Source organism: Canis lupus, chromosome 8 (genome assembly GCF_011100685.1).
Source record: "Canis lupus familiaris isolate Mischka breed German Shepherd chromosome 8, alternate assembly UU_Cfam_GSD_1.0, whole genome shotgun sequence".
Taxonomy (NCBI): domain Eukaryota; kingdom Metazoa; phylum Chordata; class Mammalia; order Carnivora; family Canidae; genus Canis; species Canis lupus.
The window spans coordinates 13,116,470-13,140,416 of NC_049229.1; the positions used below are offsets into that span (position 1 = coordinate 13,116,470).

The following is a 23,947-nucleotide window of genomic DNA, read 5'->3' on the forward strand; positions in this document are numbered from 1 at the left end:
ATTTTACATGGCTCTCCAATTAGCAAAGTCTGCCAGCTGACCAAATGAAGATGGTATCTGGCTCCCTAAGAGAAAGTAAACCACAAACCTGTAAATATTTTAATTAAAGTAGAATACAGAACTCATTGAATTTAATTTTGAACTTGGGACTATTACCCACTGCTTTAATCTTAGCTCTCACCCTGTTAAACATAAGCAGTAATGAGTCAGAATGCAATGTTTTGCTTTTAAAAAAAAGCATTTTTCTAAAAGCAGTAACAAAAGTTATGAATGTTGGTTCTACTGCTTACAATTTTGGAAAAATGCTGTTCGTCTGTCCTTTAATTTTATGAGACAATTTTGAAAAACATCAATCAAAGGTCTGCTCTGACTCTCCAGGTGTGAAAACAGGATACCATGGGAAATCCAGATGGTCAAAGTATCAGCAGAGTTTTTATATTTGTGATTGGTAGAGAGAAGGAGGCCTCTGTTTGAAGTACAACAGATGGGAAATGCCAACTTCATCACTAAAAGTGTTATCCTCACTCCCACCCCACAATCTGGAAACAAGCCATGCCATTGTTTAAAGATGGCAGTCCTTTTCTAGATGAGGGGCAACTTACCAGACCCATTTAATCACCTTTACACAACACCTCTTTGGGTCAAGATGTAGCCAACACTATCTCCATTAGTTAATAAAAGGAGTTACTACCAGTCATTAAAAAATAGCAGTCTTATTAGAGATTTTAAATACTGCATGTACATTTTATCATTCTGAAAGGCAATTTGAAAAAAAATTATGGCTGAGTGATTGAGCAACAAAAGTGGTAAACTAATACACGTGTGCCTCTGAGCATGTGCACACCTGAGTACACTTACATTTTTAAGTAGCAGGAAGAATTACATTTTGCATGTTTAAGAGATCTCATTGGCAGCTCAAACACTTCCCCCAGCCTCTTGCCTCAGGCAGGTAGAGGCACTAATATTTCCTTCTGCCTAGAAGCAGAGGGGAGTTACTCAAGGTCCTGTGGCCGATTAAAGAGAAAACGGAGTACAGAGAGTAGGGGTGGGGAGTGAAGGGGCGGGGAGAGGAAGAGAGGGAGAAAAAAAGAGGGACAGAGGGAGAGGGCAGCAGGGCAAGGGAAGGGGCGGAGGAGGAAGGATGTGGTCTCATCCAACATCAGCTTCTATTTAAGTACCTAGCCCAGCAGACCATCCAATCTTAGGAGTTCCTGTCCTCTACTTTGGAGTTCTGGCCTGTTTGTCCCAACTTAGATTATTGCTAAAACAGAGAAAACAACAACCCCACGCAAAAAGCAGGTGCAGTAAAAGAAAACATAAATTTTCCTTTAAAAATATTTGGAATTGAGTCTTTGGAAATGGATGCTATAAATATAAAATCAGCTAATGCTCAAAACTATTTGTAATTTTCCCTTACTTAACTTAATTATTTGTCTCAAAAGGAAACCACAACTATTTGTAAAAATGATGTTTTCTGACCCTTGATTCAGGAATATCTGCCAGAGAACAACTGAGGTATACACAAAGTTAACAAACCCATACACACAGCAGTTGAATGCATTAGGGAGCAGCCTTTGTGTAACCAATTTCAGCTACTTTTCTTTCTAAGGAAAAATCTGAATCACTTTCATTTTAGAGGTTTTTTTTTTAACTCAAATAAAAAAAGAATTAATAGCCTTATTAGATTTAAAAAATCTTACAAATTGACAGAAAGATATACACAACACATGAGAAAAATGTTCAAAGGACATAAATAATTTTTAAATAGCCAATAATCATTTGAAAGGACGTTTAAGGACATTGAGAATCTAAGGAGTCAAAATTCCAAGTATGAGACACCATTTTTCACTTGTCATATTGGAAAAAAATTTAAAATAATATGTAGTATTTGGGAGTGATATAAAAATAAATACAATGGTATGCACTGACAGTATAAATTTCTGAAGGAGTGCTTGTACATGTGTGTGTTTTAAAGCCTTAAAAGAATAAGCATTCTTCAATTTAGCAACTAGATATCTAAAAGTTTATCTAAGAAAGCATCACAGAGATGTACTTAAAATATAGCTATAAGGATACTCATTGGAGAGTTGCCTACATTGTCAAAAACTTGGAGACAGCCTAGATGTCCAACAACAGAGAACTGTTTAATTTCTTTATAAAACATCTATATGATAGTATTTTTTTAATTTTTATTTATTTATGACAGTCACAGAGAGAGAGAGAGAGAGAGAGAGAGAGAGAGGCAGAGACACAGGCAGAGGGAGAAGCAGGCTCCATGCAGGAAACTTGACATGGGACTCGATCCTGGGTCTCCAGGATCGCGCCCTGGGCCAAAGGCAGGCGCTAAACCGCTGCGCCACCCAGGGATCCCAAAACATCTATATGATAGAACACTATGCATAAGCAGAAGAAAATTTAACGTTCGTAAAACATTAAGTGAAAAGATTTCAACACTACTATTTCAGTTTTGTATTCACACACCAAAACTAACAGAAAATAAATCATGCTATCAGTGATTATCTCTGCAAATTGAGAATACTGGTGATTTTTACTTGATTCTCATTGTTTACCTATCTTTTTAATAATGTTGTTACTACATTTTTAAAAGAATTATGTCAAGATTTATCCATCTGTCACACATTTATGTTATTCTAAGAAAAAGGCAATATTCTTACTGATTGAGGCAAAGCTTTGGGGGGACAAACATTTCATTCATTGCTTTAATATTTTATCTCAATTATTTTAACATCAGATTGATATCCCACATCTGTGCAGCACTTTGCATCGTACAATGCACCTTTACCTTTGCACAAGGGTCTTCTAGCGAAGACCTCATCCCAGACAAACAACTAATGATCTATACCTACCATACATAGCACAGGTAACTAAATCTTGCTGAGGTCTTTGCTCCCTCTTAATAGAAATTACACTGTGAAATAGAGACTAGAAAGAGCCTTCTTGTAAAGCCTTAGATCTACGTTGTGTCCCCCTTTCTGACACTGTGGGTCTTCACAGAATTCCCAGCATGACTCATATAAAAGAGAGACAGAGGGATGCCGGGGTGGTTCAGTGGTTGAGCATCTGCCTTTGGCTCAGGTCCTGGAATCGAGTCCCACATCAGGCTCCCTGCAGGGAGCCGGCTTCTCCCTCTGCCTATGTCTCTGCCTCTCTTGTGTGTCTCTTCTGAATAAGTAAATAAAATCTAAAAAAAAAATGTTAAAAAAGAGACAATAAGACATCTGTCTTTCTCCACTGCTGTTCTCATCACATCAAAGATTAACGACCACACAGGAGGTACAAAACCGTGGAAGCCATGGAGACATCTGAATTGATATCTTGTAATGTTCATTTCATTTTCCAGTGACACATAAAATGTTTTCTTCAATGTGACTAATATCTGCATTCAGAGACACCTCAAATGTTGGCTAGTATGTTAGTGATACTGGGAATATTGGAAACGGGAGTCTGGAGTAGTCCGCATGCTCTGCGCTGTTGGGGGCCACTTACCGTCTGCAGGTGAAGCACACTGCTTGTTCTCAGAGGATGGGAAGAGCCAAAGTGTTGAGAAACAAGGGTCAGTACAAGGGTTAAATGAAAGCGAAATCATGCTGACCCAGAAATGCAAATCAATGTGCCTGAGCTCTCTGTAGAACTTGTGCCTGAACACTCTATTCTTTCTCCAGATTACCTAGTGTCCCGAGAGAGGCTCCAGCGATTTAGAAAAAAGAGGTAAGTGTGGAGGGAGGCATCAGGCAGCAGTGGAATCTAATTTCATTTGAGAAGCATCTCCACAATTTATAGTGGACTTCTCACGGCGGGGGAGCAGTTTTGAAGTTTATTTCCCTTTCTTTATACTGCTTTTACTACCTCTACTAGTCCAAATTCAAAGCTCAAAATCAGAGGTGATTTTAAAACTGTATCTTAATGATTCATAAAAGTAAGGGCATGCAAGTGTAGAGATTTATAATGCTCATCTGCATTTCATTCTACAAAGTTGCAAAGCATGCAGGAAGCTCCCAAATGCTGAGAGAAAGCTTCCTGAGATATAAATTCCAGGTAAATAGCATCATGGTTCTCATCGCTAATGGAATTATGAGGGAGAAAGGGAGGGAAGACAGGGAGGAGAGAAGTAAGGGAAGAGAAGAGAGATGATAAATTAGAGAAGAAAATGGGTGCAGATTTAAAAGAAAAAGAACAGAAACCAAAATCAAAGAGGGACTCATAGGGGGAAGCATGGAACAAAGTAAGGCAAGGATAGATAGCAAAAAATCTTGTAAATGGGGGTCGAGAGCTAAATGGCTCAGGCCTGAACCCAGGCTCCACACCTAATTTCTGGGTGACTTTAAGCAAGTTACTTAACCTCCTGGAGGCTTGCTGAGAGAGCTTAATTGCAAGAATCTATGCAAAGCGCCCGGAGTAATGGGAGTAATGCCGGGGCAGGATGAGTGTTCAAAGATCACAAGCTAACTGGATAGCCCCTTCCGGGCCCAGAGGGAGGAATGAGCCAGACTCCCAACCTGTACCTTCCTCTGTCTCCCCACCTGAGGTCCTTTGATGAGAATGGCCATTTGGGGTCCTGGCCATACACCAAAGACATGGAGTGCTGAGCTTCTGAGTTCAAATCTGTTCTGTTACTTGCCAGCTGTTACTGTGTTAATTTAGGCAATAAATACTTACCCACTATTTACTCCCTTTAGGTTCTGGGCTAGAATCTAATGAATGAAAACAGACATACCGCACCCTCACACAGCTTACAGGCTCATGGGAGAGCCAGGGAGCAATAAAATAATTAAGCAAGTACAAACAATATTAAAACTATCAAAGAGGGGCACACATGCCATAAAAGTATATATAAGTCTTGAGGAAGACACTGTGGAGCTGAGCTCTATCAGTGGAGTGAGCAACAGCCTAGACTATGAAAGGGACATAGTCCCTTAGTTCATAGAACCATCTAGGCTGAAGGAATAGCTGGAATGGTGGAAGCCCAGAAAATGAGAAGAGACTGGAACAGTCATCTGGAGCCAAACCAGGCAGGGCATGGTGGACCTGGTTAAGGACTTTGGTCTTTACTCTAAAAGAGAATAGAAACATCAGTGGAGGATTTTGATTTTGATTTTGATTTTTAAAGATTTAATTATTATAAATAATATATAACATAATAATTATATTATTAATAATGTAATTATAAAAATAATAAATTATTATTATGAGAGACACAGAGAGAGAGGCAGAGATCAGGCAGACAGAGAAGTTAGGCTCCCTGCTGGGAGCATGATGCAAGATTCAATACTGGGACCCTGTGATCACACCCTGAGCCAAAGGCAGATGCTCAACAACTGAGCCACCCAGGGGTCCCAGTGGAGGATTTTTATTCACGAAAACTACATGATTATACAAGGGTTTTGAGAAGACCACTCAAGCTTTGGTGTGGCAGATAGATTTGAGGAGGGCAAGGTAGACTCCTGAGGTGGCTACTGAACTGTGCGTGGAGAGCAGATGGTGGCTGGGGCTGAAATGGAAGCCATGCAGGGTGTCTACAGATGGGTAGATGTTACATCAGCAGGACTCAAAAGTTGGACATAGAGGGAGGATTCTTCACTGGAGGAAGTGGATGCTAAAATTGTCATTCACTGAGACAGGGAGCGCTGAAGAATGCCAAGTTTGGGGGAGGCTTGTTCCTTGGTTTAGCTTTACATACCTTTTACTTGTGTGACCCCAAGGAAGCCTTTTCCTCTCTCTGCCTTGAAGAGATCCTTCCTTGTGAGGATTAAATGAAACCATTTACCTGTAAATGCCTGACCCAGAGTAGATGCCCAGTAGCCGGTAACTGTGTTATTAGGATTTTAGACAAGAAATACTGAAGCAACTTTGTCTTGGCCTTCCACAGAGGGCAAGATCCTTTACTTTCAGTCCAGATATCATCTTTCCTGAGAGAGTATCTGACCCACAAATGCAAGATCCTAGAGTAGAATGTCCCATTTGAGCACAAAGTAAATCAGGATTCTTGGATTACACTGGGGAGGAATTCACATTTAATTTATGAGAAGATTCCCCAATCTGCCCTCTTTTCAAAAAGAATTATTATGAGAAGTCAAGTTCTGAGACTTGTACACACATTTTCTTGTTTTCACATCCTGCACAGGGAAATCTACATCTGACTGTCCAATTTATGAACTTTTAGGATAAACATATATGTTTAACAAATGTTTCTTAAGCACTTCCTTTATGTAATGAACTATGGAATACAAAGACAAATAAAACACATTCCTTGTTCTTAATGAGTTTGAGGGCTGGTAGGAGTCACACATACATATTAAAATACCATGAGGGAGTGAATGATGAGAGATAGTGGGGAGCGAAACTCTCAAGTCTGGAAGTAGAAGATCCTAAGTTTCAAACTAGACCCTGGAACATAAGCTCTGCTTTCAAATGCTAGGCTGACCCCATGGTTTTGGTGGTGAAGGGTCCTATTTAAGTTTGGGGTCTGGAAAACCATCAAGATGCATACAGCCTCAACCCCAATAGAACAGAAGATGAAGATACTATCAGGTCTAGATATAATAAACATAAAGAGTCAAAAATCATTACTAAACTAAATTTTGGGAAGGTAGAAAGGGAAGATCTGAAGTGCTAAGTCTAAAGAAAAAGAGGATTTGCTAAAAAGCAAGATTTTCCATTAACATTAGAGAACTATTCATACAGACAGAGAGGCGATGGATATAACGTCATGGTTGACACCATGGTTTTGCCTCATAAAAGTAACTTGAAAAAAAATCCACAAAATTCTGCCCAGTGTTAGGTCTGCTAACCACCTTTCAGTGTCAGCTGAGGAACAGCAAACTCAAGGAGCCAGCTCACCCCACATGTTCTGGCACTTTGTAAAATTTCTTCTGAAATTTAAATTAAAACCAGTGCTTCAGTAATGAGCTTTATTTTCATCCACACAGCAATTTAAACATGCCATTTATTTTCTGTCTGCCATGAGACTGGGAAATGAAGCATTATTGAACATAAAGCAAAGCTAATTCTAGGAATTTCCAAAATCAAAGACTATCCCTAGAACATTTTTACATCAAGAAAGCTTGAGAGTGAGTTCTAGAGAGTCCACTTTCTAGATGGTCTTGTCCTCTGAGCACTGAAATGATGAAGGTCTGAACATTCAGTGAATTGCTTGAAATAAGAGTCTAGCCTTTAGTTAATAGTTTCTGTCAGTCTCCTCATTTAATCCCAAACAAGTTATTGGTTTATACCACCCCTTCTAGCAGGCTGGTTGCCATTAAGCAGAAAAAGTAATTCTATTAATGGAAAAATCAGTGTCCAACACATCCTCTAAGACTTGACTCAAATGTCACCTCCATTACTGCCTCCCTGGTCATTATACATGGCTCTTTTAGAGTCTTTGTCACATTGAATGGAAATTGGTTCCAGTGCCCCATCTGTTCTTCTACACTGTGAGCTCCTCAAGGGCAAGGACAGGAGCATATGCATTTTTGTGACATGATACCTGACATATATAGTAGGTATTGTCAGACATGGAGAAAAGCACAGAAGGAAAATTAGGGAGACAAGCGGACCAGGGAAGTAACAGAACTGCATACCTTCCACAGTCATACACAAAGAAAAGGCAATGAGAGCCACCGGAGGTATGGTGACATGTCAGGTTGGCCACTGAAGGAACTGGAGGTCAAGCAAGGACCTGACCGGAAGAGGCTGTCCTTTCTCCCAGCAGCCTATCTCTTCTCTCTGACAGTGATTTTTGCCTTGCGAAATTTCCCCTTGGGTCCAGCTCACAGGTCAAAGGGATGGAGCAACCCCAGAAGCTGTATGTGTTGTCTGAGGCAAGTCCCAGGCTCCCACCCAAGTAATACACATGTGGCTGGTGTTTGAGGTCCTTGCTGGTTTTTGTTTGTTGAGTTTTAATGGAGAGTGGAGAGGAAGGGATCTTAAAGGCAAAGGTGCCTGTGAAATGAACACTGTGGGTTCTACACGTGCTGGGTACTTGAGGAATAAACCTAGTTGCACAACCCACTCAAGATACACCATGAAGTTGCATCACCCCATTATGTAAGCCTTTATCAAGGCAGGAAGGGGGAGGGGATAAAGTCTACAACCAAACAGGAGTGCAGATGAAAAAGAAAAAAGTGACTCTGAAGTTTTCAGCTATAGTGAACATCTGTAATTTGTAGTAGCAATCAGGTTTGATTCACAGAGGTAGCATGTAAACTTGGCCTTGAGCTTCCTAGTAACCAATGCAAAAAGCATTAATCAAATGATCAATGATCGCATAAAAAGTTCATGACATTCATCAGACAGAAAACACAGTTGTTCCAGAAGTGCCAGCTGTTACTCAGTACTTAGAACTGAAAGATGTGGTCACACAAGTGTTTTCATAAAGAGTATCAGGATAACATCCTCATCTACATTTCCTTTAGTGCACAAAATAGCACTTATTAGGCAATCATAATATTCTTTTTTGGAAACCAATGGCATATTGCCACAGTATAGTTCAGTAGAAGCAGCTTTACAAGGAGTCATACCATGTTTCACGTGTTCATCGGACTTAATTGTCCAACTTAACCCAAGACTCTAATCCCATTCTCCCATTAACCAGCTACGCATGTCTCCAAGGGTGAATCATTTGCCTGCCCTGGGTTTGAACTGGATGGTTTCTGAAGTCCAGCTTCAAAGTTCTAGAGGTCTATAAGGTTTATTACTTTGTTTTTCAGAAAAGCATCAAGCTTTCAGTGTCCTTGAAAGTGTGAATCCATCCTTGTAGGTATCTGTACCTGAGTAGCTTATGCTCATAGGAGACGGATATATTTAATATATCTCAAAAACCTCAAACCATGGTAATGTGTCAGAAATTGGGAAAATCCAAAACAAAAAAGGGAGAGACTAAGAATAGGAGTGGAAGAATGACAAACATAATTTTAGCTACTTGAGCATTTAGCTTGAAATCAACCTTCGTTTCTTTAGGAGTACTTTAATAATGATGACAATAACAGTCATAAAATTTGCTCTAAATGAGCCTCTAGTTTCTCATAGGCAGTGGCGGCAGCAGCAGCAAACACTTATTTGGCGCTTCCAACCTACGAGGCCCTATTACAAGCGTGAGATACAATTACTCTTCGAATGCTCACAATAATTCAAAGACGTAGATTTTCCTATCCAATTTCACAAATGAAGAAACTACCACCCTGAGGGGTAGAATAACTTGCTTCAAATCCTGTGACTTGATCCAGCGTTCAAGCCGGCTCAGGATCCAAGGTCTAACCAGCACAGGCACTGCCTCTGGGCCCCTGAGGTCAGAGACTGCTGACTCTCTGACAAATGGCCTCACTCTGTATAAATACTGGATATTAGAGCACCTTCCTCTCAAAATAAGGTTTGGTTGGAAAAAAATATATGTAGGGCTTCTAAGAAAAGCAGCTCCATAAGTGCAGAGAATAATAAAGATTTTAATGATCAATGATTACTACCCGCATAACAATTACTCAAAAAACAATCCTCCAGCTCTCTTGGAAAATTGAAGGTGGTCTCCCCTGTGCTGCCACAGCAGTCAGTGACTCCTCTGGTGAAACTTGAGCAAAGAGACCACCCTAAAAGTCAACAAAGTTGGGATTGTAAGGGGGTGGGTGGGCAGGCTCCCCTGGGGAGCAAGGGAAGGCCCTGGTTCCATTGTTAGATGTGCATCTTCTGGAAAGACCCGGGACCCCAGCCTGTCTTCCTCTTGGGTCACATGACATATTAGTCTTTGCTCTAATATCTCCTCTTCCTTCTAGCTCTTCTCTCCTCCCCTCCCAGCACATACGTGCCTGTTTGGAGATGCAGGAGAGGAATGCATTTGAAGTACCTAGCACCGATCTAACAGATAATCACGTGTAATCACACATCCAGGAATCACGTCTCATACATCTAATTACCTTTCTTCAGAGGATCTCAAAGCACTTTTCAGATAGTAATTAATCACCTCTTCTTAGGTATTTCCTCCTAAGACCTGAAAAGAGAAACACAACAATTATATGTCTTGCTCTCTAAAGAGCTACCAACATTTCTTTTGAAACAACATATGCACACACCCACACACACGTATGCACGTTCAGGGAGAGAGGGAGCCAGAGGAAGAGAGAGGAGGAGAGAGATTTTTTAACAGTGACACAGCAGTGGAATTCTTCACATCCTGTCCTGTGCTCGCAGCAGGGGTGGCACCCATGTCATCTGTATACCATAAGTGTTAATAATGATGTAGTTTTCCTGCACATCATGAATGAAATGGAATCCATTTTCATCTGTGAAATTGCCTGCCTCCTTTTATTCATTCATCTTCTCGAAGCCACCCATACCCCGACTTAGCAAAACCACCCTTGTCTCATCTCCTAGCTCATTTTATAGTCCTGAAGTGCAGTACTTCCTTCCTAAAGAACAGTGTATCTCCAAATTGGGTGAAACAGTTCTTAAAAGTTGGCTACTTTCAAAAATCAATGAAATGTGCTTAGCCCTTTGGTTTCTCTCCTACCTGTCAAAATAAGACCTGGGAGAAACCTGGGAACTGCTGATGTCTCAATATTCACTGTGGCTTCCTTCTAGGAGCCCCACCTCCAAACCTGACATGGCTCCAGTGGCTCAGCCTGGCCTGAGGGGCAGCTCCTTGCCATTTCTGAAAGGAGTATATCATCAGTGACCAAAGGGGACAGCTCCAGGCTGGTGAAGCCCAGATACTGTGAACAGTAACTTCCAGCCCTTTCCAACACAAAGAGGCAGCAGTCGTTGCCTGCCAGCCTCAGAATGAGCCTACTAGCTAGGAGTTTCCTGGCTCTTCAGCAGAGGTTTGTCATGCCTCTCTGGGGCCTGAAGATTGGCCTCCTCAGACAAACAAACATTTGGTTAGTGTGAAGGGTAATCCAAATTATGATTAGAAACAGATTACCCAGCTCAAGACTTATGTTTGGCCAGGAACAAAACCACACACCCAAATCCCTAATCACTTTCCAGGAAGAGGCCTCTCTTCATCTGGGATTGGGAACAACAGCCTTTTCTTGAACTTTCAATCTTTTCACATATTTCTAGATCCCTGTGCTTCTCCTTGAGGCACCAGCCTGGAAGTAGCCTCCAGCCAACCCCAGAGTGTTTGAGCATACTCTGCTGCCAACGTGGCCAGGGTATGCGTGCAAAGCATGGTCACTAGCAATTGGAGGATCCAGAAAAGTTGATTTCTAATTTTCTAATCACCAGGATTTGGAATAAGAGATGAAATGAAATCATCTCAGAAAGTTAGCCGGCAATTTTTACCCTCTCCCTGCTATGAGTATATGAGTACCACCCGTAACTATCTATCTATCATCTATCTATCTATCTATCTATCTATCTATCTATCTATCTATCTATGTCTGTCTCTCTCTCCCTATCCTATCTCCCCTTCCCTTCCTCTCTCTCTGTCTCTCTGTCTCTCTCTCTCTCTCTCTCACACACACACACACTCATCTTGGCAGCAGCTGTAGCCAGACAGTATCTTCATCCTGGATGCCTTCTTGATTCCCAACACACAGCTGCTAGGTTGGCCCTCACTCACCCTCTCCAGCTGTTGTTTGCAGAATTAGAAGCTGGACAACTGAGGGAAAAGAGGCAAAACTGTGCTAAGTGAAGGAGGATAAGACTAATGTACTCCTTTCTTGGAATCTCAAAGATCCAAGGACTGTGTTGGGGGGATCAGGACTAGCCATCAAGGCACCAGAAAACATCCTCCACCTGCCCTCACCCATGCAACTGGAATCCCAGGCCTTTCTTTAGGTGACTGAGGAAGTGAAACAATTTGCTATTCCAACTACTACCCCTGTGATAACAACTCCCAAGTCTTCATCTTCAGCCCTCACTACATTCTTGAGCTCCACATCTGAATTTCCAGGATCATATCTAGACAGATATCCTGCCAGCCCCTCAAATGCAACATGATCTGTTGTGAAGGCCCCCATTCCCAGCCTAGCAGACACTTGCTCCTCAGTTCCTCTTCTCAGTGGCGTCCTCCCCCACCCCTGACCCCAGTATACATGGGCTTGAAACCTTGAACTTGAAACCTTCACAGCCTTCTTCTCTACTCCTACATCATTCTATCTCTCCAATCTGCCCTCTTATTTTCATTTCTATGGAAATGATTCTCTCTCACCAAAATTACTGTATTGCTCTGCCTTATTTTAATCCTTCACCTAGACTTTTTTTCCTAAATAGTCCAAAGTTTGCCCCCTGCTTCTAAAACGTCAATGCTCTCCTTGATCTATGATGTTTCTAAACAAGTTTTTCAAGGACTGCCATAGCATACCCACCACTCCACTTTTTTCTTCTCATCTGTCCTTGGATCCCTTCCTATCTTCCAGCCATTACAAATTACTTGTCTCCCTGGAGCATGGCAAATACACCTTGCTGTTGTTCATGCTACTTCACCCCTTTCTCAGTGATTAACCCTGAGTCCCGGACCAAATGCTGCCTCCTCACCCAGAAAACCTGTTTCGTCTTCATCCCCATGATACTTTTTTTTTTTTAGAGTAGTTCACATTTCATATATACATCTTATGCCTTTGCCAGTCAATTCCCCTCATGCTATATATGAGAATACTGAGACATGATATCTTCATCGACTACTTAGCTGCTCAGGAAATAGTTGTGGATTAAAACCAATTCCTAGAAAGAATAGGCCAGTTCAACAAGTGGAACCAAAATAAGATTAATTGGGGGGGGGGGGCAGCATTGAAGGGGAAAATGTATTGGAAGAGGAATATATACGGGTGTTGCAGGTGGGGAAAGGCAAAGGCAGACCACCCCCTTACTTTCCAGTGAGGAAAAGGGAGGAAGTCCACCTCATCCCACATCTCCAGTTCCCTCAGGGATGCACAGCCTTCACCTATGGCAAGAACCTGATTAAGCAACGTCCCAATGACTCTCCTGTAACAGAGAACAAACTCAACACTGCCTTGGGGTTAAGAGTTAAGAAACCAACCCCCGGAATGAGCTCACTGGGCCAAGCACACACCAGGGAGCCTTTCCCCAGAGATTCCTTCAATGTACTAACTCGACACTAAATCTTCCCTCGGTGCTGTTGCTGATCACATATTTAAACTGCGGTTCCTCTACTTGAAATGTTGTTAAAGAAAAAGCCTCAGGGGACTGTTGATGAGTAATTACAAGGAAAGCAGGCATCCCCAGTCGAAAGTTTCTTTGAAAACTCTCAGCCCTGTGCAAATGTCTAGAAAAGCTGAAAAACTGAGGAAGACAAGGAATCGTTATTATTTAAATTCATTCAAATCTTATTTGTGGATCGCCTACCCTACTCACGGAAGCCACTGGATCTACCTGTCACACCTCACACCAGGTAGACACAGTCATCTTCCTTTTAGAAGCGAGAAAGCTGAGCTTCAGGAGCATGTGTGTGAGTTGACTTTGTCTCTTAACTAGCTTAAGTCTTTCTGAGGAAAGTCCAGGTACAGCCAATCCTGTTGTATCTTCCTCAGTGCCAGAGAATAGTGTGTGTCCAATAAGACTTGCTGAGCCTCAAAACCAAGGTTTCCTGCCCTTTTGTAGAAGCCATACCTTTGGTCATCTCTGTCCTCCCTATCAACCAGATGTCATCCCCTCTCACCTCGCAACTGCCACTTGGCCGCTGGGAGAAAGAGCCCCTCAGACTTGGCCCTGGGCGGGGCAGGAAGCCACAGGAGCAGTGCCCCCAGCTGCCCCTGGAGGCCTCGCCCGCAGCCAGGCCACGCCTCCCACGGTGTTCCCAGCCAATCAGGGAAGGTGGCGGGGTTTGGGATGCTGCTCCTGGGAGACCCGCACTCCTCCAGGGTTCAGCTTTGGCTGGCTGGCCTCTGGAACTTTCCCTAGGCTGCGCCAAGATGCATGTGATGGTGCTCCCCACCTTCCTGTCTTCCCTTCTTCACTCCAGGATTAGACTTGCATCACACTCTGATGACTCTCCCGGCTTTCCCCTCTCCTGATTTTTTTTCCCAAATGGCTTCCCCCGAACAAAATCTTGGCACAGTTAATCCTGTGTTGATGTCTGATTCTTGGAGGACTATTAACACATTCCAGTTTTTTGCTCTAATAGATTGCCTATAATCTTTGTTCCCTTCAGAGTATTTAGTAGGCAACGATTGTGTGCTGGGAGTACGATGGTTAACCACAAAAGTATTATTTAAGCCCTTTAGGAGCTGGTGAAGAAATCAAATAATTTCAAAAATTTAAGGCAGAAGGAGCTATGAGAGCTGAGACGGGGAATTTGATGTAATCTTTAGGACTGTGAGAGAATCCCCTGAAGAGAAGGAGCGGTTTCAGATGAGACCTGAAAGATGAGGAGTTAACCGGCAATGGTGGGGAGTAGTTCAGGCTGATGGAACAGAAGGTGCAAAGGCTCTGAGGTGGTAGGAAGCTCAACAAACAAAAGGACACAAAGGCAAGGAATGCAAAGCAATGAGACTGAAGAGAAAGGCAGGGCCCATCTCAGACAGCCTTGTGGGCCACCTTGGAAATTTAAGATTATTTATCTTTCAAGACTATGGTTCTTTGAAAGCAAGTACCCTGCAATAGCCCTCTTTGCTTGGCCTAGTATAATGGCTGGCACAGAGTATATGCTCACTAAATATTTATTGAATCAAAGTACTAGAAATCAATAAGGAAATTACTTGATTTTTTCATTATTATCCCTAATATCAAAGATGTAGCAAATCAGGACAAAGTATCAACCAGGTAGAGGCTTCTGTGCCCCACCGGCTATAAAACTAATGATAACAATGAGGATGATCATTCTCAGGCATTGATTCAATCCTTGGAGATGTGTAAACAGAGAGACAGCATAGCAGTGGGCACTGTAGCGGGTAGGAACATGCCCTGGACCAGACTGCCTGGTTCAAATACTGGCATTACCACCTCGCTCCTGAGTGGCCTTGAGGATGCTACTTAACATCACCATGTCTCAGGGTCCTCATGTGTAAGGTAGAGCTGATCCTCTACCTGCACCGGAGTACTGGCAGGAAGACTGTGGGGAAATCACTATGTAAGGCTTCCTTAGCAAGCTGCCTGGGGCATAGCATGTGTTCAATAAATGGTACCAATTGTTAGTATTCAAACATGGTTCTCTCCATCGAGATAAGAGAACATTAGCAGGGAGATTTCCCAAACCAGGATGAATTGTCATGAACCATATGTCATCAGAACTGCGTGGGATCACTTATGATGCAAGAGACCAACTTTGGGGACCAGCTGGGTGGGTTACAAAGCCTGGGGCCTGGCCAAGAGACCATGCCCAGACATGCCCTCTATACACTTGGATTCTGAAACCCATACTGATACTTATGTATAGATCTGCACATCAGAGCAGGCAGTGAACCACTCCCATCTAGAGATATGCAGTACCCTCCCCAGGCGGGCAGCAGCTGGGGAAAGGACATGTTGCTTCTAGGTTTTCTGTCCTGGAGGACAGAGGCTGTGCCTTTTGGATTCATTTCAGAACATCAAAATGAAGCACTGTGAGCAGACCTAGCTCAGTTCCTGCCTTTTGGATTTGTTTTTCCATGTTGGACATTGCAGTTAGAGCCCCAGCTTAGAAGAAAATGCCTATGGAGTCAAAAAGGATGAAAGGGGAAAAACACCTGGCTCCTTCCCCAAGTGCTGTGTCCCAGCTGGCTCCGGCTGCCTTGGAATGGGGCAGGGTGGTTGGGATGTAATTGCCCAGGCAGAGATATGAGGTATGCAGGCCTACGTGCGCTGCTGCACACACCACCAGATTGGGAGGGACTCTGTTTAGCGAGTGTCCATCTGATAACAACCTGAACCCTTAAGATGCCAGTTGCCAGCCAAGCTGGACATGTCCGTACAGTGGCACCCAGAGGTCCAGGATACAGAACAAAGGACCTGTTATTGACTCAGTCCTGTGTTAGCACGTCATCCTCACCAAAACAAGTCTTGAGCCAGGCTGGCATAGAGGCTGTATCCAGGAATTCCAGAATCTAGAACAGAGATTGTCAAATTCTAATGGACTCTCTGATGGCAATTTCAATGCTAGTCATCGAACCTGAGTTATCTTGCTAGGATTTGGTACTTGGGTTCCTCTCCCTAAGAGTATTCTTTTCTACACTTCCCATTGTCACAAGGATCCATGGTGCTGGCTCTCTTGGGGCCCTCTTCTTTAGGGCACAGCATCCCCCAAGACCTGAAACCTTCCTTCCCCCCATTTCACTAGGATATAATAATATTAATTATGGCCAACACGTTTACTACTTACATTGACCACTTACTGCTTTAAGTGATTTACATAAATCTTAACTCATTTACTTATCGCAGCAACCCTATGAGATGTGCTCAGTTATTTTTCCACTTAATAGATGGGTAAACTGAGGCACCAAGAGGTGAAATAATTTACCCAAACACATGTAGCTAGTGAAGTGGCAACGCCAGGAAGCAAGTGCAGGTACTCTGGATCCAGCATCTCTGCTCTTACCCATCATGCTATCTTTCCTCTCTATCTGTGACCAATTTCTTCCTGATTACAAAATTTTAAAGGCATCATATTCCTAGGTCTGTTTTTTCAGAAGGAACTGCACTTTGGTACAGAGCTAGGATTTTCTAACTTCCTATTTTGTGTATAGTAGAATAGGGAAATGTTTCTAAATTAGGAGAGGCTAGGAAGGAAGCTATATTGTTCAAGAACTTGATTAATTAATCATATTAATCACAATATGAATATTGATTCATATTAATCACAATATGAATATTGAGAACTCTGGTATTTTTAGCCAAGTGAGTACTTGGGAAAAAGTATCTCTCTGTGTACACAAGCTCTGCCTTGGAGATCCTGGCATAAGAGAGACATACTCAGCCCAGTGGAGGAACGGGGTGCATAGTTAGGATAAGCTACTGCTGACTCCTGGTTTTGTTTTGTTTGGATTTTATTTATTTATTCATGAGAGACACAGAGAGAGAGAGGCAGAGACATAGGCAGAGGGAGAAGCAGGCTCCCTGCAGGGAGCCTGCTGCGGGACTCGATCCCAGGATCCCGGGATCATGACCTGAGCCAAAGGCAGATGCTCAACCACTGAGCCATGCAGGTGCCCTGACTCCTGGTTTGTTTACAGCACTGCCTCCTCACACGGAGAAATTACAACCTTGCATATCTAAGCTCTGGACCCAAATTGGTGAGCCATTCCCAGGGAATTTGTCCCAGAAGGAACTCCTTGCAGCCATGGAAATGAAGGAAGAAAGGGAATGTTACTAAGCATATACTCAGCTAGGATTTAATGCTCACAGAGAGTGTAGGATGTAGTTGTTATCTTCCCCGTTTAGTGGCCCAGAGGTGTCATATATTCAACTAATGTAAAGCCCAGAACTCAAACCCCATTCCCAAGGAGGGAAGGACTCAGTGCCAGTCCAAGCCCCACTCTCCCTGGAGCTTTCCCTGAGTCCTCAGACCCACATCCGTCCCTCTTTCTTGAAACACCTGTATTACTTTGCCACAATCCAATGGTTACCAACATTGTTTCCTCCTGGGCCAATCTTGTAAGCCAAACAGATGATAACTTTTAGGGGGCAGTGGCTGTGGGTTGAGTATTTCAGGGCAGGAAACTGGGAGAGGTAAAGACCTAGAACCACAGCCTGGTCTCCCTGATCAAGGGAGTTGCCAGCTTGGCTTCATAAATTATATCACATTATCTGGTAACAGCCTTCATGTTACTCCTGCCCTCCTTTGTCATTCCCTTTAAAACTCCTTGCAGTTGGGTCCAGACATTCCAAAGCATCCCTCAAAGTAAGTAACCTATGACTGCATTGTCACTCACTTGGGTTTGGCGCAAGAGGAATAGATAGCCAAGTTTTCAGTCCTGCTTCTGCTTTCCAATAGCCCACCATCCTGCAAGCTCCTCTTCCGGGCATGGTGCCAACTAACATGAGACCCAAGGTCTAATCTCAGCTTTCCCTGAACCCCAACACTGCAGACTAGAAATAATGCATTGCCACACTGCGGGCACACTCAGACATGCCTGTGTCACCACCAAGTCAACGCCAACATACATTTCAGGAGAATTTACAAGGCAGAAAGCACCCTCTAATTTAACAAAAAAGCAAGAGGGCTGGGTGTTTCCTTTCTTTCCCAAAGCTAAGACACAAAAGCTTTCCTCATATTAAAGAGCCGGAACCCACCCAACCTGATTCTCTCCTCTCAATCAACAACAGGGACAAGGGCATACTGAGTCACGTAAAGAGGCAGCAAGAGGAAGCTGTCATCTCTGTCCTACCACCTCTCCAGGGTATGGAATGGCAAGGGGTTGTCAGCTGACTGCTTCCAAGACAAGCGGGGTGGTAGTCTGTTTCATGTCCCCTGGCAACTTGAATCCCACCTCACATCATGACTTACTACAAAAACAGAGCAGGGACAGCAGAGACAGCTCTAAAATAGGATGGTAAAGACTTCAAGTATAGGTCCTTCTTGATGCCTCTCAGCTACTTGGACCTCCCCATTTTAAGACAGAAAAAGTAGGCCATTTTACACTCAGCCCTTTTCTGAGCCCAACTCGTCTCATTAAAACTTTTCTGTCCAGTGTGCTATTCCCTCTCTGCCTTTTACAGGGATGGTTTCCCCACTCTGACTCCAGAAAAATATGTTGGTGTATTTGCATCTATTGCACGGCAATGATTGCCACCTTCCTACCTCCTCCTCCCGGGTTATAGAAGCATCTTAAATGTAGAAAATTCCCTTAAGTCGGACTCACACTTTCAGCTCATTCCAGACTAGTAAAGTATGAGCTATGGTTCTCCTCAAATCCTTACTTCTCAGCTACTTCCTCCACCTGCCCCTAAGATCTATCGTGAAGGATCCATTTGCCTAAGGCAGGAGTTCCAGGTGATAATCATAGGTTTTCCTGTCCCTCCTCTGATTGTAGTCCCCTCCAATTTCGTCTCAACTGTGGTTATTCTTGGTGTAATGCTTCCCCAGGGATGTGTGTGCAGTTTGGTTGAGGAGAAGGAACTAGAGACAAAGAGTGACTCCTTGCCCTCCTCCTCCCTGGCACTGTCCACATCCCTCCATAGCTCATCTACCGTGTTTTTGGAAGGAAGGTGCCCATAACTGTCCTTCAGAAGCCATGGAACTAGCTGTGCTTCTCAAAAGATGTGTAGTGAAGAGCCAGTTCATTTGTTTTGTAATTTCCAATCCATTATGAACTCCAACTTTTATAAAATAAAAATAAGTTACTAAAAAAGAGTTTAAAAGACATGCAAAATATAAGTCCAACTTTTTTGTTATTAGATCCAACAGTTATAAAATTATACTAGCATGTTGTTATAAACGCTTCTAAACACTTGCTCTCAATTTCTCACCTTATTCCCAGGCCAGCACAGGTGTGAGTAGCCCCACTCTAACATGAGGCCTTTGCTGCTTACTTAACCAAGGAAACCCTGAACCTCTTGTCTATGCAAGATGGGAGAACAGCCAACATCTCAGCAGGTCAGCGATGCCCCCATCTGTATGTTCCAGGGGCTCATTTCCAATTCTTCCCCTGGGGTTCCAGAAATATCTCTAACATTAGAATAATGTTGACTTCCTTCGGAGGGGATCTGCCTGCACTTCTCGCTGCTAATCTGGACCTACCTAACCCTAAAGCACATTGGAGAGCAATGAGGAAACCACATGGGAAGGGACAGGCAAACACTGGCAAGTCACTGTCCCAGACCATCCTGTGTAGAACCGATGGGTATTTGAAAAGTATCCTCAAGACATGTGAAGGGTCTGAGAATTGTCATCATTGGGGCTGGTAAGTCATGGCCCACCCAGGCTTGCAGTAACGCAAGTGCCAGCTACACAATCAGCTGCTGTTTATTCAAAAACCTGTCACTGGAGCCAGGAGTGGGTGGGGGCAGTCCCCAAATGGCTATAGACAGAAGAGGGTAAGCTTCTCTGCAACATTCAGGAGGGCCTGGGAATTCAGTGGGAGGAAATGGTGACCCAGTTTAAATACTTTCTTTACTTCCAGAAGAAGCAAAGAAATCTCAGTGTCTGCTATAATGAAGGACTGATTGCATGTGAGGAATAAAATTGAGTGTGATCACCTTTTAGTAGGAGGAAGCTGGAAAGTGAGGTAGGAAGTATAGGATGGGGAATAGGAGTCTATTTCCTTGCAATAATTTTAAAAACAGCTTTATTGGTATGTAACTGACATACAATATAATTTGCATATTTACAATGTACAACTCAACGAGCTTTAACATACATGTACACTTGTGAAACCATTACCACAATCATAAAAATGAATATTGCCATCACAACTCAAAGTTTTCTGGTGCCCTTTTAGAACCCCTGCCTCCTACTTCTTCCTTCCTTTCCTGCCTATAAGTCAAGCACTTTCTATTACTACAGATTAGTTTGCATTTTCTAGAATTTTTGTATAAGTGGAATCATACAATATGTACTGTTGCTCTGATTTCTTTCATTCAGCAAAATTATTTTGAGACTCATTCAGGTCGTTGTATCTATCATGTTGTTCATTCTTTTTTTACTGCTGGATAGTCTTCCACTGAGAAGCAATTTTACATTGCAAGCAAGGTTAGCCCATGACTAAGATTTTGAGGCATTAAGGGGAATTTATGAAGATTTGGGCTTTCCCTTAGAGTGGAGTTTGTGGCTCCTATCTTGGAGAATAACAAAATTTTGCTTCAAAATTAAGGAGAATAACAAAGAAAAATCAGGCACTGAAGACTCTTAAATGATAAAAAGGATTTTGTACTATCCAGGGTTTCTGGGCTGTGAAGCATAAGAAGCAAGAACAGGAGAAACCAGGGACCATCATTCCTACCCAAGATACTTCTCAGCTTTTCTGACTTTCAATTTCTAATTCAGTTTGTTTCTTCTCTTGTTATAGGAAATACTCTGGTGAGGATATTCCCAACATAGATGTGGTTTTTTTTCTTTTGGAGTCACCAAAAAAGGAAGACTATTCTGCAATCACAAGTAGAGTTACCCTTCATTCACTCACTGAACATTTCTTAGGTGTCTTCTGTATACTGGGCATCATACTGAGGATACAGAATCATGGCAAAGACTTATAAATATACTTAGCTCCTGCTTTCACAGAGTTGTAGGGTGTGCAGGCTTCACAGCTGGTTATTTTACAACAAATTCCTTCATGATAAACGAGACATCAGAGATGGCAAACAGGTCAACCTGGTGGTTGGGGCCAACCCATTACCATCATAGAGACTAGAAGACGTGATTGAATGTGAATATGGTGGCAAAGGAAGAGTTCTGGTTCATAAATTATCAGGAAGCACAGTGTTACATCGACAGTGACAGAGAATGCAACCCCAACTCCCCCATATAGGGTAGTGAGGAAGATGGGAAGATTTAGGGAACATATGGAATGTCTCTTGTCCCCCCAAAATGTGTTTTGGACATGCATATTATTGTTTGTCCTACCAAAAAGTAGAGAATCTATTTTTCTAAATAGGTAACAGTATTCTAATAGAAATTATCATTAAAAAGTCAACCAGTATTTACTCCCAATCCTTCTGTCATAGAGTTACAGTAAAAGAACACAAATGGAAAGTAGCAGGATACAGAACTGAATGAATAAGATGATGATTACAACAAAACAAATAATCAACCTATTCCTTGGAATGGAAGGGTCTAGTGAGGAAATGTCCAAAGAAAACATCAAAAAAGTTTTAAACAACAACAACAACACTTATTTGGTCTTCTTCAGGTTCCCTTTTGCTAATACTTTGCTATTAAAATTTTGAAGAACTACTTTGAAACACACTCTTCATGGAAAGTCATGGGTTCTCAGCCAAAGGAAACCAAAGTCAACCATCTGAACTTGCCTGTAGTCCAGAGAGAACCCTGGCCATGGAGGGACTTCGGGGAAACCAGTGACAGAGAAGTGGTGAGACCTCGTGGAAGGGTGTTTGCCAGCCTGAGGCTCCACCCTGAGGTACAGGGAGCGAAGAGGAGGTGCAGTTGGAAATGGGACTACAGTGTAACTGGAGAGCAGTGCGGAGGCAGGCGTGAGTATACAGACAGCCTCTGAAGGGCCAGAACCAATGAGGCCAGGACCTGACTGGGTGACCATGAGAGAGTCACTTTATTGGGCTTCACGAACCTTGCCTATAGAAGGAAAGGCAAGACCGGACAATCTCTAAGCAACTTTCTAACTCTAAACATATGGGAATCTGAATTGTATGATTCATTTCAACATTTAGCCATTGAAGACCCTGGCTGTACCTGAAGCACTGTAGGTCAACAACCACAAACATCCTCCTTGATTTAGCTCATGTCAATTAAAAACAATTGAATACCTGTTACTAAATGTATAGTGGTATATATTTTCCAGAAAAGGGGTTCTGCAAAAGCAGTCCCTGATTAGAGCAAGGGCTAACAGAGCAAATCTACCTCTTTCACAATGTGACAGTCCATCTGGTTAGGGACAGAGGAAGAGGGATTTTCCAGGAGTTATGGAATGGAAACTGACCCATAGCTCAATGGGGAGATGCCAAGGCATCAAGAACAGGCCTGCTGCCTTCATGGGCACTGCTGTTGGAAGAGGTGGTCCCAATTTACTCCCAGAGCTGTCTCCACTTACCACTCTTGACTGAAGTTAGAGGTAAGTTGTCTGTTGGTGAGGAATGTGAAAACTCACGCACAGAGGGGTGGAGCAGGAAGCTGAGGGAAGGTCAGAGAGAAAACAAAGGGGTTTCCTGTGATGAGTCACTGCCTTCTGGGAAACAATTTCAGAAGCCACTACGACATCCCCAGCACCTGTCCAAAACTAGTATTTATGCCGAAATAAAATGTGGCAAACGAAGCACCGAACCACATCTGAGAGCCCATAGGCCACGTACAAAGCAGAAATCTGGGAAAGAGCCAGGCCAGACCAGACACATGTGACAATTTGCACATCATCTGCCAGAGTCTCCCCAAGCTGGGAGACTGTGGGTGGGCTGAAGACTTTCAGTTAAAGTTCTCCTTTTCTTTAAATGGAGCAAACTCTATACTGATCTTTCATTTGATAGTTTCAGCTTAGATTTTCATATACAGGTTTTTTCTTTTGTTTTTTCTTCCTATTGCCTTGTAGGATGAAGGTCAATGAAAATCAAAACTTTTAACTGTAAAAATCTTGAGTAATCTAGAAAGAAAACAAATTTGACTATAATTCTGGGAAAAGGATTTGCTGGATTCCATATGGGATGAATTTCTCTTCTTCGTTTATGCTGAACTGAAAACAAAACCAACATTTTTTCCTCACTCATTAAAAGGGTGAGGTTTATATGTAGTAGGGTAAAAAGCATATAGACAGTCTCGGGCCACTCTTGGATAGTATATATAATAAAACTAAGAGTAAACCAAGGCATAAGAAGACATAAGGCCTAGAACTAGGGGATCCAACTCAAGAGATAGAGGAAAGTTCCAGGGTGATGGTGAGGAAAACATGGAGCAGTCCTGGAGAGCCACCAGTCCTGATGGGGGTGGGGGTACAGGAGCCTCAAGGAGGGCTTTCTCTCTCAAGAAAAAAAATAATAATGTTTGCACATAGATCAAGATGTGATTAACAGTTATGTAAAAAAAAGCTCTGTATAGATAGCCAAGCAACTAAGCAGATTAAAACAAAAATAAATCAAGTATTAACTCCAGGAGCAAAGGGTTAGATAAAATAGGAAGAATAACCCTAGTATAATATATGGCTCAGCCCTAATGATACTTATATACTTATAAAAATGTGATCACTGAATATTCATTTAATCTATATTACCAAACAGTGTTAAGAACATATTTGGAGAAAGGGAGGAAGAGAAGAGTGAGAGACATGAAGGACACAAATGTAAGAAACCAAATCATTATCTTACACAGTGGAAGTCAATGTGTAATATCTAAACCCAAAAAACTAAAAATAGCATTATAAGCTTGTTATTAAGAAAGTTTTAAGAT

General features: G+C 42.5%; 1 long non-coding RNA gene across 1 annotated transcript; it reads left to right on the forward strand.

Moving 5' to 3' along the window:
* Positions 1–3,619: 3,619 nt before the first annotated feature.
* LOC102151420 lies at positions 3,620–22,326 on the forward strand. Its single transcript, XR_005363127.1, has 3 exons — positions 3,620–3,729; positions 19,362–19,784; positions 20,889–22,326. It is a non-coding gene; the product is annotated as an uncharacterized LOC102151420 (long non-coding RNA).
* The last annotated feature ends 1,621 nt before the right edge of the window (positions 22,327–23,947 follow it).